Raw genomic sequence first — 14,229 nt, forward strand, 5'->3', positions numbered from 1 at the left:
GCAACCCATGAAGGAGGTAGAGGTGTGTAATGTCACTAATTACATTTGCTATTCACATTTGCAAGTTTGTGCAAGTGAAAAATCGATTTTACGATTTTCACGTTTTAACATCGTTCTAATTACATAATCGCGATTACGATTTAAAATCGATTAATCGAACAGCCCTAATTTGGACAATGATTTTTGCCATTACACACCACCATGATGGATTTGAAATAAAACCATGAGGACCTAACTGTTGACTTCCAGCTTTAATTTAGGAGGTTTCAAAAAAATAATGGCATTTAACACTGAGGAATTAAGACACATCTTAATGAAAATTCCTTCATTTTCATGGGCTCCAAAGTGTTTGAGCATATTCTCTGGACAAAATAAACTAACATGAAGTAGTGTCAGAATGATGGGAGGAGAAAAGTATGAGCATGGAAAGGAACAGCTCATGATCCAAACGTGTTGGAGGAAGTGTTATGGCACGGGCAAGTATGGCGGCCAATGGAAAGGGATGACTGGTGTTTATTGATGATACTGACAGAAGTAGCAAGATGAATTCTGAGGTGTACAAAGCAATACTTCTTGCTAACTCAAATACTTGAGCTGAAAACAGGCTTAAAATGGCAGGAATTCTTCGACGCTGAAGCCGTTATTTTAAACCCACTAGAGCTGTATAAAGGCAAAGTCCTAAATCCAAAAACATTCAGTCACTGTCCAGATGCTTGTGGAGATTACTGTCTACTGTAGAATAAAGGTGTCTTCACCAGAGACTGAAGCCTCATCTGGGTGTGTAGTATGATCTAAGTTTCTAGGATCCCTTAAGATTTGACCTGTGTTTGACTCCAGTTACAGCAGTAATCAGAGTAGTCCATTAATCTGATTATTATCAAAGAATCAGCATGCATGCTGCTTGGTTTTCCACTCCAAAAGACTTGGGAGAAAAACATAAGCACTGCTATTTGTTATCCGTGTGTGCGAGCAAAAGATATGCACCGTCTGGACACACACACACACACACACACACACACACACACACACACACACACACACACACACACACACACACACACACACACACACACACACACACACACACACACACACACACACACACACACACACACACACACACACACACACAGAGTTCACAGAGCTACTGTTAAAAGGACTTGGCACTGACTTCCATTCATTTCGTACCGCCAAATGCAACCCTGCCCTAACAATTACCAGTATATGCTTAACCCTAGTTTAATCTCAACTCATTCCTTAACTTTAACCATATCCAGGACCTTAGCGTTGACATTCTGCCTCATTCTCCCTCTATGGGCTTTGGTATGCACAAGGACCTCTGGTTCCACAACAAAGTGATCAATGACAACACCAAAATAACCATCCTAATAAGGTAACCTGTACACACGTTTTCCAGATATTTAAAATGATTCTTGATTCAGTATTCCACTGTATCTGCAAATTATGTTGGCTCCAACCAGGATTCAAACAAGGAGCATTCGTTAAGTTAAATGAGTTAAAAGTGCTGACTTGAAGAGCCCGTGGTATGTTTTTTTTCTGAATTTCAAAGGTTCAAAATGTCTTAAACTGTCTTTTGGTGTACGGCTGGTGAAAGCGGCACAGAGGAACTTTAGCAGTTCTTAGCGCGTTGGGTCGTCCTATAGGTGGTGATGGTTAAGTCGCTGTTACAACGCTGTCTGAGACTGATTTTTGTTTGATCTGTTCCTCAGTCACTCTCATTTTCTAATCTGCCATTACTTTATTGAGCATCTTAGTTGCCTCTTCCATGCTTTATGAGCACCAAACTATCACATAGCACAGGAAGCAACACGCACATTTATCAGCCCAGGATGGGGGCTGAAAGTTACTTTGGTTTTTCTCAGTTGCAGGTGTGGAAGATCACAGATGACGCATTGTAAAAGTCAGAAAAAAATCAGATATCAGATATGAAACTGGAACTTATATCTTAACATAGAAAAAAAGTCCTTTATTCTGCTTTAAGCAATAAATAAAAGTTTTTATGGAGTTTTCATACTGGCACCTTCCTGGATAATCTTTTCCCCAAAGTAACTTTCTATTTACACATCATAAGCATCAACTACATCTACAAATTGGTACTCTTAATTCAGATCAGCCCAGCCCATGCATCCATCCTCACATAGGGTCAGTCTTTAGATACGATTCAAATCAAAACTAAACATCCTCCTATTGTCTCTGTCGCCGTGGCGAATTACTGGCAGTAACGTGTCTCATTGGTCAGAGCAGCGGAGGCAAAACAGGGTTTTCCCCGGGGCAAACACTAAATTAAAGAGTTAGGCTGCACAATTAAACACCCCTAGACTTTTTAAATCTGGACAGGGATCAAAATTGCATAATATTAAACATATCTTAAGCTCCTTACACTTTCAAACACTTTCAAAGCAGGACTTTTGCACTGACATCCGTGCTTGTTTTGTTTACAAATGATTCACTGGTGATCTCTGTGTACGAAGGTGAGCCAGCATGGCAGAACATGCCGACCAATGATGCTTGTCTCACGCAGATGATTCTAGACAGTGAGACTACAGTGATCCAGCATTATGCCACACCTGTTTAGCCTGGATAAAATATTAAAGGGGAACAGTGGCATCTTAACCAAGGCAGTTTGTTTTTTTTTTTAACCAATATGGCACAACTTCTGTCTGAGCTTCTGTATGGCTGCTTTCTGTAGGCAAGACAGACAATCCTTATAAAATACGGGTGGCTCTGAATTTCTTGGCTGCCATGTGAAATTAGGTCTTTATACACTGAGAAATTATGCCCTATAAAGTCCAATGGATCACCTGAAAATGCAATGTCAGGAATCTGCCACATGCAGACACTGAAACTTTACCGACCAGTTAAATATATATTTTTTTTTTCAGTAGACGTAGCATTTATAGGGCAATGCAATTGTAAGAGTGTGAAGTAATATTTGTCAAAACTGTGCAAACTACATCAGAGCAATGTCCACTTACCACCAGGGATGTAATAAAATCAGTAAGTCGAGTATCTGGAGGATTACCACTGTAACACTCCAGAAATATCTCTGCTACAGCAGGATAAAAATTGTCTGCCAGGCTTACTTATGAGTGGTAGCTCAGTGTTATTTACAGGAGTACACAGAATGGGCCTCTACCTACTGAGACCTGGTATTTAAAGACTTTCCGTGTACAGTACAACAGGCTGGCCCAGACGTGTTTCGGTGCCATTTATAATGAGCTTCTCTAGGGCAGCTCTCCCTTTGAACTTGATCAGACAGCCATTAATCCAACACTGCAGACTCGGACACAGTTGGTCCTGGCACCCGTGGAGGATTTCCAGTAAGATAGGAAATGCATTTGATAACCAGAGGGTTAGCCAGAGGTCAGCTCTAAAGCCTCAATTAAGGACACATACAAACATCCTATTACACCAAACACCACAGAAGAAAGCATAATAGTTGTTGTTTTCTTTTGTTTTTAATCTCCTCTGAAAGTCCTTGTAAGGCTTACTTAAATGTTTAACTTGCAGAGCTTATGCAGACTAAAATGTTGGTATTCCGTATGCCATTTTGACACTATTCCCACACATGGTCTGAAAATAGTATTGAAAAGCAGCCGTGGGGTGAAAGGTGGAGTGGTCAGTTTCCATGATCTAATAATTAATTCATTAAAATTTCCAGGGTAATGAAATTTCCCTTAGTAAAAGGAAAAGAGAAAAAAAACATTGCATTCAATTTGGAGTGTAATAATTAAAATATCCTGTCTGTCACAAAATGTTCGTGAGAGCAAAGACAGTTAAAATCTCCCATTCATCAAAGTAATCATTCTTGCTTGATTTGGGGAATAAGCTTACAAGGTTGAAGAAATGACCATTCAGGACCACTGAGGACAGTATTTAGTTACCTCGTGTCCCTGCAAAGACAGCTTTGGGCGACATGCAGTCCCTGTATAACTCAAGAGAAGACAAGGAGGGTGATCAGACCACAGGGCACTAACATGAGTTCTCATCACATGTTGAATCAGAAGGCAGGAGCATTGCACATGTTGGACAATGACAGCACCACCTCCTCACACATCTATCCACACTATAAACATGGTTGTTGCAGAGCTGGAGGTTAGATACCAAGCAGGTCAGTAGAGTGAACTTAACAAAGAAAGGCACAACTTGGCCTGCATTCAAACCCGAAAGACTTCCTGCTGTGAAGCAACTGTGAGCGCTCAAAAGAAACACTGGAGAGCACTCAGCAGATTGCCATAAAATTCATTAAGCAAACTTGTGCCTCACAGAGGTTGCACGCCTTCCATCTCTGACGCACCAGCTTTCTTTCCATACTTCCCTCTTTCACAGTCCTCCTCCCCTCTACCTTTACTTTAATTCTCTAGAACACACAGTCATTCAATGATGCCCCGCAACCACCATCACCTCCACCATTCCCTGTGTAGCCTATTGTACTAATCAGCATTATCTAATTATCTAGAATGGATTATGCAGATAATTATTCCCCCGACTCCTCACGCCGGCTTTCAGAGAGACAGATGGGCAAGCATACAGACAGACAGAGACATCAACACAGCCCTGAAATGACATACGTTCAAAGCTTCCAGATACATTTAACAATATCACTTACACCCTTTCAATCAAATAACATCAATACAAATGTGTTTTGTCAGGTTGCGTGAGTCTAGGTTGGCATGGATTCATAACACTCATCGCCTTGTCATAAAAGAAAGGTGCATAAAACAGACTTCAGACATAAACTTGAAGACAGATGTTCTGTAAGGTTAAATACAGCACAGTGTTTTATAGCAATGCATTTTATGAAGGATTTCATAATGTTTCAGTTCATGGTAGATGGTATGTTGCTACTGACCTTGTCCCTCCGTGTTGCTGGAGGAAGAAAAGCAAGGACACAGCCTGGCAGGGTCCGCAGAGGACATTAGCCCCTTCAGAGCATCTGGCAGGATCACATCTGCATCTGCACGAGAAACCAGCATCTCTGAAAGACATCTTCATGTGCAAATGATAGCAGATATCTAATGGTCAACACAAACCACAAGAAAATGATATACTGTTGATAAAACAACATACTGGACCAACTAGTGCATTTGCCTGTAAATGACAAGAGTTAGTGTGATACTTTAACAGTAATATCAGACAAATGAAACAGGGATAACTAAACTGAGAAATGAGGCTGAGAGCTCTGACGAGACCAGTTCGCTGCAGCCATTTATCAAAATAATAAAAGCCTTAATTCTCCTAACACTGTCCTATCAAAATAAAAAAATAAGGACTCGCCTTTTAAAAAAATAGTCTGATAGCCACTGTTTCACTATGTGACCCTTTATCACTTGTGAATGTCTTTACGGTTATTAGAACATGTTAAGCTTTTATCACTACCATTTTCCTAAACCTAACAAAAAAAGATTGTAGTCGAAGTAGCTCAGTACGACGGAGTATTAGGGCCAAAATAAGACAAAGAAAAATGGAAATTACGAGAATAAAGTCATAATATAATGATAATAAAGTTGTAAATTTACCAGAATAAAGTCGTAATGTTGCGAGAATAAAGTCGTAATAGAATAAAGTCGTAATATTACGAGAATAAAGTCGTAACATTACGAGAATAAAGTCGTAATTTATGAAAATAAAGTGGTAATTTATGAGAATTCTAACAGGAAGAGCAGTCTTCTCCCTGTGTTAAAATTAGGAATATTGAGCAGCATCTTGTGAAGTTATATATATAATATATTTAATATTACGACTTTATTCTCGTAATATTAAGACTTTATTCTCAAAATATTACGACTTTATTCTCGTAATATTATGACTTTATTCTCGTAATTTTACGACTTTATTCTCATCATATTATGACTTTATTCTCGTAATTTTTTTGTCTTAGTTTGGCCCTAATACTCCGTCGTAGCTCAGACATAACTAACAAAAAATAAATAAAAAATGTACATTGCAAGCCAGCAGTATTTTACCAGTATTAACACGATGGCGCGTCAGCTGACATTTAGGAAACTTCAACAGCGTTTCCTAAAGGTGAGATAAACTCGGGTTTCGTGCTAAAGCCTGAATTATGGTTCTGCGTTAAATCGACGCAGAGCCTCGCCGTAGTGTACGGCGTACGGTGCGCGTCGCCGCGTACCTTACGCCGTAGGTTCTGCGTTGGTGTAACGCGGAACCATAAATCAGACTTAACACGTCTCAATTTAGACCGTTCGGAGGGATATCAGTAATTCCTCCGCTCCACCTTAACACTCCTCGCCTGGCTGAAGCTCTATGCGCGCTCTGATTGGAGGAAGCGTTACTTTGCTCCAACCAATCACCGTGGCGCAACCCCACGTTGGGTCCTGACGTCACCGGCATTGGAGGCCAATGGCGAGCTGAGCCGGTTTGTTAAATGGGTGTTGGTGAGAAGGGGGCGGGGGAGGAGAGTCTGCGGGGGATTGTGGGCATTGAAGTCCCAATTATTTAGCGCGCACACACACACACACACGCTGTCATTCACGCTACATAAATGCTCAATAAATGCCGTTGTTAACTTCAGTTCCACACACACACACACACACACACACACACACACACACACACACACACACACACACACACACACACACACACACACACACACATACACATGGGTTAAAGCTTCACATTTGAGAAACACCTTGTGATGAAATGAAGATTTAAAAGAAAATGAATGCAAATTTTCTTTATTCCACTGAGAAGAGTGAAACGTAAAAAACAGGTAAATCATAATGTAGAAAGATACTTCTACACCTGGGCTTCTGTTTTGAAACATTGGGTTATTAATGCATAGTTAAATCATGAAATATGCAAATGCAAAACTTCACTTAGTAAACTGGCAGTAACACACGAGGCTATCTTGCTGCAGTATCTGTTGTTTCCAGCAGGTAATGTATTTGCACAACCTCTTTCCCCAAGTCCTAATTGGCTGCTCGTCATTTCGGAGTGATACAGTTTCGAGTGAGGAGTCCCCTCACTCACACATTGCATCTTCTGAATCTGCTGCTGCAGAGTAAAAATAAAAAAGCTGCTGACTCCCATAGTGTCTTGTCTTTCTCATATGGAAGGCTGACATAAAGCTTTATGGACAGGGGACATGTATATTTCTCCCAAGAGAGGATACTCTAAAATGTGTGGCTGTTGAGTGCAGTGTTCACAGTTGGGGGTGGTGGTGGGGGGGCTGACTTATCGAAGGAAACAGCCCTGCTTTGGAGCAGTGAGATGATCACTGTGCAGTGCAGAAATTCCTTGCTGGTATTTCTGCTCCTCCTCAGCGTGTCTCACCCACAGTGCAGTTCCTTCAGTAATGATGGCGATGGTAAGTACTTACGACCTGAGAAGTGAGTTTATGCTTTCACCACATGTTGCAACACTACCACAGTTGGCTGTAAATGGAGAAACTGGCCTCTCTACCGCAGCAGACTAATCTGTCATTGTTATTTCATTTTTTTTAAACCTGCTCTTTGTAAAGGTGAACGTCAAAATCTGACATTTATCATTATTTTTTATAGCATATTGGGATTGAGGTGCACAACTCCTCTGTGACTTTGCTTGACATCAGACGTTCTTTTTTTTTCGGCATGTTTAATTCAAAATGTTAGCACTTGTAAATTAGATTTTTTTTCCTTTTGTTTGATGATCAAACTGAGGAATCGTGTTCAAAAGTCTCGTACGTGTACCTGTGTGAAAATCAAACTCGTGAAACCTAACCTTTTGGTTTTTTTTACATTTTATTATTAGGAATGGAAGGCGTGAATTCCTGTCTCTTAGAGTTTTCCTGCTTTGTTTGAATTCCGTCTTCATGAATGTGAGTTATAGATATAAAATATATAAATAAGCTTGTCAGGTTATTATGGAGCTTTAAACCAGTCTCAATAGTAGACTGGAGGGAAGGAAGGACGACTGGAGTGGGTAGGATTGGTCGTCAAGAGAGCAGTTGGTTCAGTAACATCCTCTCTCTCACTCTTACAACATCTCCAGGTTCTGGTCAATGACTTCTCCAGCTTTGCGGCGGAGCTCTCTGATCTTGCTGGAATCTCTAGCACTGATGCTTCTCTTCACTCGCTAACACAAATTGGTAAGATCTTTAGCACCTGTGTGGTTTAGTTCCAGTCTGTTGCTCAGGTGTAGACTGAAGCACTTGCAGAACTCTGCAGCTTGAAACTCCTCGCCCATGCTGTCGAGGGGCTTCGTGATGGGCTTGGTCAGAGATCTTGACAAAGGGCTCCCCAGCCAGACATATTGGGAGACATCCATCCTGAGCAATTTCTTAATCAGCAGAAGAGGTTGGATGGCATTGAAGGCTCTGGAAAAATAAGGATCATAATCCTTAAAGTGCCACTGCCAACATCCTGGTGAAACGACCCACACTGCAGAAGATATGGAGGATTCTCTTGTGTATGATTTTTACCTAATTAGCTGCAGCATTTAACGATTCCTTCCCCAAGATGCTCCAAAGTCTCAAAAATCAACAAAATCCACTTGTGTATAGTTTAGCATCTTTGGGTGATTGTAAGAATCTGATTCAGCGCTATCACAACCATAAACGGAGGATGACAGCTCTGTCGTCTTCACCCACCAGAACACACCAAGTAGCTCCCCCCGCCACCATATCTGCTATCTTCTCCAAGCAGATCTGAAGAAGCCTCTGACTGGAGAAACTGTTGTTGAATCACTGTCTTGTGCCAAGGATGCCCGTTATACTTTCCATTTTTGAGGCATCTTCTTTTGCAAAATCAGCTCCTGAGACTCCTAAACAAAAACCAGCTGCATTTCACTGGAAAAAGCATGTTGCAAGTTATCAAGATTGGCTGTTCTAGTGTTTCACCTAAACATAGTCCTGAACCTACTGGTTAAAAATGTTACTGCCTTTTAATTGGATTTGGGTTGTAAAATCGAGCATTTTTACATTGTGTTAGTGGTATTTTTGCTTCTAGCAGGAAGCAGCTAAGTGGAGTTGGCGTTCATGTGGGTTGCTTTATGCTATGCATTATTCTCCGTCTTAAAATAAGATATGACTTGAAAGATATAGACTGATATCCATCACTAATTGACCTCCTCTCTCACACACACACACACAAGCACAAACATCCACACATGCTGAAATTCAGTGAAACTATCTACAGATCTGCTCTGACAAATCCACGCGGTAATAGGAAACGGCACAGGGAGAAACCGTATGCCTGTGATGTGGGAGTCTGGATAAACTCCAGTCTGGTTGACGCAGGATGAAGAGAGACGCCTATTCACACTCTGGCACACACACAGTGGAATGCAGCCCCATGCATACTGGCTGACAAACACACACACACACGTGATGAATAAAACTGCCATGTGTATGTACCTGCGGTATGTTAAAGGCCCCCGAGTGCCCGCAAACACGCGTGGTCTGCTGACCTTGTAGTGCAAACATTTGGCTATTCAGCGTGTGTGTTCGTGTGTGTGTGTGTGTGTGTGTGTGTGTGTGTGTGTGTGTGTGTGTGTGTGTGTGTGTGTGTGTTTACATATTTTGTCTTTTTGTGCCTGCATTGACATGTCTGGGTGGGATTGTGTATGTTTTTGGAAAATCAGCTTGACTTCCTGCCTAGCTGTGTGCAGTAACACTTTGTGCCATAATTAGCTACATCCAGCTTATTTCCTGGCTGCAGGACAGAACTATGTTCCTTGTGTGTGTGTGTGTGTGTGTGTGTGTGTGTGTGTGTGTGTGTGTGTGTGTGTGTGTGTGTGTGTGTGTGTGTGTGTGTGTGTGTGTGTGTGTGTGTGTGTATGGACAGTGACACACCTTGTGTTAGCTTTGTATTCAGGAATATTCAGTTTTAGGTGAAACCATCACACAGAGGTTTGCATGCTTCAGAGCTGTTTTGGGCTGTTCTTAACCAAGTTGTGTGTGTGAAAACTCTTTTCTGTAAATTGAACTCACCTTAAAGAGCATATCCTTCACACGCAATCTACTTTTCTGGATAATCTTTGCTCCACTAAAGTGTTGGACGTCCCTGACTGTGTATTTAACGCCTTCAAATAAAAAGCCAAACATAACCAAATGTATGAACACTCATAAACAACGGCATCTGAAGATTAGATCAAAAGGAAATGTATCATTTAGCTTTCAAGATCAGCCCTATATGAATGTCATAAGTGAGGACAGACCAGACTGCAAAGAAAGGTTTGATTTCAGTGAATCCACTTGCCCAACTGCATTAGTGCATGTGTGTTGTACTGTACATGCGTGGAGTTTTTAGCTCTTCCTGTGATGTTATAATCTCCCAATACACACACATAAAGACTAAAGGTTGATGTGCAAAGGTTTTCTGGATCTTGAATCTCTGTATCAGTCACCCTGCATGTGACATACAGTCATCCGTGTGCTTGGATGAAATGAATACCTGTGATGGCAAATGTAGCTTTAAATTTCAGTAAAAATGTTTTGCAAACTACTTAAAAATACAAATGTGTACATCAGAGTAAAATGACAGAGTTTGTCACAAAAAGGAGGTCATTGATTGGGTGGTCACAGGAATGAAGAGTCTGCTGAGACCTGAGAAGGAAACATTTATATGTGTGTGTGTGTGTGTGTGTGTGTGTGTGTGTGTGTGCGTGTGTGTGTGTGTGTGTGTGTGTGTGTGTGTGTGTGTGTGTGTGTGTGTGTTCTAATCTAATTGTGCAAGCAGGTCCATGTGTGTCTGAAAGCTATCTGCTCTGAAAGCATACATGTGTAAGTGCGTCTATGTTCAGTAGAGTATGTGTGAACATTATCTATGAGTGTGTGTGAGTGTGTGTGTGTTCAGTCCCTTCAGGCTGTAGACTGAGCTGGGATCAGCCTGCTTGGCACAAAACCCATTCTGTGACTAATTGGGACCGAGGCAGACTGCAGCAAATGAAATGCCTCCTCCTCTTCCATCATCATTATCATCATCATCATCACTGTCTTTCTGCCTCTTTCTCTCCTGAAAGCGTATAACTGCAGATATTTACACTTACCTTTTAGCCGTACTGGATGTGAGGCTCTTTATCGAAGTAACTGTATTCAGGTGTCTTTTTTGTTGTTGTTGTAATTATTTACCTTTTTTATTTATTTTTAAATATGCTTTCATACTTTTGCAATTACTGCGACCAGTTATTTATATATTTTTCATTGAAAACCAAAACTATTATTATTAAAACCTCATTATATTTCCCTATTCTTTTGTGTCAATGCAGGTGTAATTTAGATTGCAAGATGTTGTATTTTGAATTTAGGGATGATGTGGGATGATATTCAACGGGTTGGGTGGTAGTAACACAATAATAAAAATATACCTAATTTCAATACTGCATCTGTGACACAGCTCTGATATAACTATTTCATATCTGATTAAGCTCAGGTATAGTGTGGGATTATATACTTTAGATAGCGTGAGTATGACCCCTGCTCAGAGTAAAGGTCTTCATTTTGCACCTAATATATGAATATAGACATTGGATGAAGGATTAGCACCCAACATTTGCTAAAATTTCAGCTGCCAACCCTGAAAAAACTTAAATGAGTTGTATAAACCAAGCGGCAATATCAGGGCTCCTGGGTTGAGTCAAATGTAAGAAAAGTTGCAGTTCCTCGACCGACTACAAGTCCAGTCTCCAAAGCTAGATTTCCCAGCTGACAACTATACAGGGGGTAAATGTTTATGTTACTCAGTAGGTAATGATGCAACATTACTAATTACTTTTTTATTGGCAGTAATCTTGACAAAGTGTTTTGTCATTTTAGTCTTACTGAGGGTAGTTTTGCATGAACATCTCACCATCAAACCTCCAAACTATTCTGACGTATCGAATGTCTGCAGGCGCTTAAATGTCTTCTGATTGGTCGGATTTCTACAGTCCTTCCGTGAGGTACAGGGGTGCTTCAAGAACATGGCACGGGCCAGCTACACAGCCCTCTAAACCAAGCTACGATAAACAAAACTTGAAGAGATTAATGACATTTTCAACAATGACAAATCCAAAAAAACTCAACTGTATATGTTTGTGCTAGAGTATGAAAGTCACCAGAGGTAGCAACTGCAATAATAAAGAGCTAAAGCTGGATTGCTCGTCTTTGTAAGCAGTAAAAACACAGAAGGTTCTTTGTACGAGTAATATGTTCCTGTGCAGTTTTAGGCACAGGAGCGGTGATGATGAAAATTACTGTTAGCCGTCTCTCCAACTTTGGACTTTTTGTATTTGTACAAAAAAAAAACATGCTCACTTCTGCTGCCAATACAATAAGGAGATATGAAACCCTAGCACTTTACCCCAGCTGGTCGGGCTCATGAACCTTCAGTGCCAGTAAAACAGCAGCTTTCAACCTAAGTCTGCTGAAAATTCTTGGATTCTTAGAAAAATATGGAGACTTGTTCACAAAACAATCAACTATGAAGGGTTGATGACAAAGAAAAAGTTGCTCGCTCCAAATGTCAAACTACTTTAACTAATCCTTGGTTTCGTTGATATTGGGGAACAGCAAAATACTGTCCCAAAAGTTGACCTTTAAATGCGCACGGCCCCTTTAGTCTATGGTCGAAAAGGACCAAAAAAGGCAATCTCCAACTTATGACATAATTAAAATGCAGTCTCATGCCAGGGAATTTGCAATACTTGGATACACCATGTCCATTTTGCATAACAATAACACATCATCCAACTCTGTTTGAGGTTACAATGAGGTCTAAGTGGAATAATACTAAAACACTTCAGATGAGAAAACACACAAAAAGCGTTCAACATCAACTCTTATTCAGATCACTGCTTTGGCTACTAGAATGACTGGATACACACACAATCATAAATACTCCCCAAAAACGTGATAGATTCATAGTTTTTCATCGATTAATAAATGCAGGTAAACACCTCCCCACTGAGCTGATACTTCCAATATAACAAGGGCATCTCGTGGGAGTTTACTTGAGAGCAAGTGTTTCTTGATCATTTCCACAGTGATGAAACTCATTACTGTAGAAGAGCTTGTCGTTTATCCAGCAGCACAGTGTAGCAGTCATAGTATTTCATGTCATCAGACCAGAAAGCATATCTGTTGACCTTTCAATGATAGTAATCAAATAGGAATCAATCAGTCCATTTTTGTTCTTTTATCTAGTATTTTACGACCGCCTCTCCCAGCGTAAAATGTGTTGGGTGCACTGGATAAAATATACTGGCAGGATTTGCGCAACCAGATGCAGCATTGAAAAACACACAGAGAGGTGAGCTGGAGAGCAGGGGGAGCAGATGCATGTCTGTGTGTGAGGAATGCCGGATTGGGTGTAGGGGTGTGTGTGCTGGCCGAGGTGCAGATGGCGGATGTCAGTGTTGAAAAATTCATGATGCCATGTTTGGAGATTCCTGGGGGATATCTTGTTGTTCAACTGGCGTTACTGAGCATGCATGCCTTGCACAACACACACACACACACACACACACACACACACACACACACACACACACACACACACACACACACACACACACACACACACACACACACACACACACACACACACACACACCACAGACAGACACTGGAGCTGTTCTCCTTCTGTGTGTGTGTTAGTGTGCGTGCATCTGCTAAAAAACATTACATCACAGGAGGAGTTAGAGGTTAGAAACTTCAGAAAGACAGTAAGAAGAGAAATATGTTTTCATCTTGGCTTTGTCTCTTAGACCTGCAGTTTAAAATGTGAAATTTGGAGTCTATTGGTAACAATTCAAAAATCCTTTAGGAGGTTATTGCATGGAATTTTGGCACCAGGACTGTTTATCTTTTCTGCTATTCATCCATTTTCTACACCCAATTTGGTTTTTATACACACCAGTGGGGTACACCCCGGACAGCTTGCCCCATAAAGATAAATGAGGCAAGTCGGCCCAGAGCTCAACACAGCTAGCCCTGCCTTGTAAACCCCTTGGGGGAGGACACAGAGATTCCCAGATTCTTTTATTTCACAGTCTATCTTGGGGAGTAAAACAATCCCTCAACCTACATGTCATGGTCCCCTTTCCTGTCAGTCATGATCAAGACCTGGACACAGCTTAATTCCTGCACCTGGGACAAACCCTCCCCCTTCGCATGAAGAAAGCATGCCATCCTTGATCCCAAGAGAGAAGTCCTATCTCAGATGTGGAAATGCTGATCTGCTTTCTTGTCACAATGTCAGGTGTAAACCACTCATGCACGCACGG

Source organism: Cololabis saira, chromosome 13 (genome assembly GCF_033807715.1).
Source record: "Cololabis saira isolate AMF1-May2022 chromosome 13, fColSai1.1, whole genome shotgun sequence".
Taxonomy (NCBI): Eukaryota; Metazoa; Chordata; class Actinopteri; order Beloniformes; family Belonidae; genus Cololabis; species Cololabis saira.